The sequence below is a fragment of the Dendropsophus ebraccatus genome, chromosome 8 (assembly GCF_027789765.1).
Source record: "Dendropsophus ebraccatus isolate aDenEbr1 chromosome 8, aDenEbr1.pat, whole genome shotgun sequence".
NCBI lineage: Eukaryota > Metazoa > Chordata > Amphibia > Anura > Hylidae > Dendropsophus > Dendropsophus ebraccatus.
Window position 1 is genome coordinate 1,785,842 of NC_091461.1, and position 3,916 is coordinate 1,789,757.

The following is a 3,916-nucleotide window of genomic DNA, read 5'->3' on the forward strand; positions in this document are numbered from 1 at the left end:
CCTCGCAAAAACCTGTACTAAAAGTTAGTGTGGTAATGAAGTGATACTTAAGTTTTACCACTAGATGTAGCTATTATCTGTATATGCACTTGTATATTGCACAGCTGTAGTGAACAAGTGATTATCGCTTGTTTATGATCTGCGCACCAGTAGTGGCTCTCTTCTCTTCTTCACCTATCTCTATTCTCCTTCTTCTCTTTATAATTTCTTCACCACCACTCACTGGAGACATTACACCTCCTGTAGGAAGTTGTCATATGGGGAGAGGAAGTGCATGCCGACACTTAGGGAGTCTTACCAAAGTCTTGTTGGAAAGAGGATAGAAAACAAGACGGTCTCTGCTGTGGTCCAGCTGGGCCCTGGCTTTGCCAGATCCCCACTCCTGTCAACGTCCACTGTAATCTAGTCAAGAGTGTGGTAGTTCTTTTAGACACTATCTTTGGTCCAACCATGCAGTGCTAAACTACTTGAGAGAGGACAAGTCAGAGATCACCCCAACCCACGCCGTGAACATCTCTAAAAGTGGAGGAAAGTATCCTGAAACAAGAGGAACTGATCTGGATAGAGCAAAGTTGCTACAAGCCTACGTACTCTATCTCGCAGCGCAGGTGTAACCAGGTAATTTGGCCACCATGTTTGTAAGGAAAATTCTTTCTTAGCAATTAGGGCCACAAACACTGGAGTTAAGTTAATAAAGAGCTATTTTTACAATATCTGGTAAATACTGATAAGAAATCTGTTTGTCTAGGTGTCAATGAGCAGACTCCTAAATCTTCCTCTGGACCCCTCCCCTGGCACATTCTGAACTCATGACATCCTTTCCCACATTCCTTATTTGTGACTTCTTCCTGGTACATTTACCTATTTTAAGCAGTACCTATTAATGAGTATATCAATAATCCATATTATAAGAAATCAATTTAACCCTTTATGATATATTTAAAGCATTTTTCTAACATTGCTCATCTCAGGTAACAAGGTCTGGGGCTTGTGTTACCCTAATCAGACGGGTCACCCGACACTGTAGGGCACCAGGTGGTACAGCAAAAACAAAGGTCGAAACACGGGCACAAGTAGTCTTCTATTTCTAAATGTTCTTGAGTATTTTACTTCTTCTTCTTCTAATGTTCCGACACAGCACACTTCTACCCTGGGTTGAGACTCTCAGCACAAACTTCCCTTGACTACTCAGAATTTGCAGCACAAACTCCTCTCTACTGCTCTTAGCTCACTCTACTTCTCAGCACACAACCAAGTCAGCTCAACTCTTCTGCTCCAAAGGCTCTTAGCGCAGATTCTGTTCTGTCACATCTACAGTCAATGATCAGCTACTGTACAAAGTATTCTCACAGTAAAGAAGATTTTCCCTTAGTCCTCAGCGGCAGCACCAATGGGGAAGATTCCATCTCCCTGCAATCATAGGACAGATGATATCAATAAAGGCTTATTAGGAGGTACTCTAACTCCCCTACTACCTCTCCTCAGTGTGTTTTTTTTCTGTCCTCTTGCATGAGGGCAGGTGGTATCTAGAGTGCAGTCCCTTTTTTTGTTTTATGTTCATCCCCCCTTCTGCATGGTCGTGTGGGGGGGGGGGGATGATCAGGCTTAATAGTTTCTTATTTTGTTCTATTATTTTCTGTGTACTTTCTTTACTTTTTTACACACCATGTAAGTATTTGTAAGCTTCTCTCCCCCCTTCCAGGAATCGTTCGTGCCTGTGCGCAGGGCTGGTGGCCGCAGGCGATGTCGTCAGCACGTTCGGATAGCGTTCGGTCACATGACCTAGTATGCTGACGTGGGATCACGCTGTGATGTCCGCATCTATCACATGGCGACGCAGAAGCGTGCCTGACGGAGGGGAGGGAAGTATTTTTTCCCCAAACTACTTAACATCAGCATGGCGGCTGCCTGTCAGCACCTTTCTGCTCAGGCTGCAAGTCTGGTATCCGTGTATATATATGGCACAAGGTTCGGAACCTGGATCCTCACGGAGTCTAAAATCCACCTGGCATGTGAGAATTGTCATCCACCATTACCAGATGGTTATGAACACTTCCGCTGTGATAACTGTAGAAGGCAAGAGAATCCGGAATCTCAGATGTCCTCACAACAAATGATCGCATGGGTTAAAGATTTTGTTTGTGATACCATGAGTTCCTCGTCTTACCAGTCCGGACCAGAGGAGACCCTTTTCAGGTTCCGCACATTCCACCATGTGTACATCTCCTTCTCTAGAGGTTGTGAATCTAGATGATTATCAAGTTATTGATGAAGTTTACTCGTCATGTTCAGATAGTGATGAAGAACAAGATATCATTTTTTTTTCCCCGTTGATAAGGTGAAAAAAATTATCAAGACCCTGGGAGCTGAGAACTATATGCAGGCTGAAATCACCACGTAAGAGGGGGTTCCCAAGAAGGTGAGAACCTTTAAAGTTGACCCTATTATTAAGAAACTGATGATTAATGAGTGGAAGACTCCTGAAAAGGCCCCAATTTTAAATATAAAATTTAAAACTATGTACATCATAGATCCTGATCAGGATAAGGAATGGAGCCACCCACCTAAAGTGGATTATGCAATTTCTAGACTGTTTAAAAGAACAGTAGTTACAAGCAAGGACGGCTCAAACTTTGCAGACCTGATGGAACGCAAAATTGAGACCACCTTAAGAGGAGGGTACACCAAAGCGTCTGCCCAGGTAAAAACAGCTATATCCTCGCAAGTTATTGCCAAGATACTCAGGTCATGGCTTCTCAAGATAGAGGAAGACAGACAGAGGGGTTTCCAGAGACGACATTCTGAGGTCCTTTAAACATATTGCTCTGGCTTCTGATTTTCTCTGTGCCTCAATTCAGCAAGTACGTTTTGGGGCAAAAGCAATGGCTTTATTCACAGTAGCCAACTATGGTTGAAGCCTTGGGGGGCAGATGTCCACTCAAAGCATTCATTATGTGGTATGTCAATCTGACCTAGACACCCACATGGAAGGGTTAGCAGAAAAAAAGGGAAGTCTTTACCCGACCTATAAGAAGAATAAAGATTATTCCTTTCGTTCTTAACAGAAAGCCCAGTACCTCCAGATAAGAGGAAACTCGTTCAGGAAGAGGACGAGGAGTCAACAGAGCATATGGACAGCGCCAAAGAGGTTGTGGAAGAGGGACTTTCCTCCAACACTCCAAACCCTGCCTTATGACGCCAGAAGTCTGCCAGTGGGGGGAAGATTGACCCACTTCTACTCCCAGTGGAACAGGTAGGTGTCAGACCTATGGGTATTGGGCACAATAAGGGATGGTTATCGTATAGAATGGCGAAATGCACCAAGATCCCGTTTTTTGTCCACCTAAAAATGGCTCTAACCAAGCAGGGAGCTATGGAGAATATGACACTCCAATACATTCAAATAAAGTTATTGGAAGATGTTAAACTGGAGGAAGGCCTGGGAATTTATTCTCAGGTCTTCCTTGTCCCAAAGAACACAGGCGGATGGAGAATGATAATAGATCTAAGATTCCTAAAAAAGTTCATCTCCAAAAAAAGATTCAGAATGGAAACTATTTGGTCAGTATTCCCTCTTGTGAGAAAAAACGACTTCCTTGCGACACTAGATCTGAAGGATGCCTACCTTCATGCACCTATACACAAGAGTTACCGAAAGTTTCTGAGGGCAAGAATTTTTGTACAAGACAAGTGGAGACACCTTCAATTTACCGCACTACAATTCAGAAATTACATCCGCCCTGTTTGTGTGTACAAAAATCGTATCTGTAGTCACAGCCAATTTAGGGGAATCGGGAATTACCATAGTGCCCTACCTAGACGACTGGCTTCTCATTGCCGATGCAGAGAACTCCCTTACAGATCACATTGCCATCACATTGAAATTCATTCAATAATTGGGATAGATAATCAATAG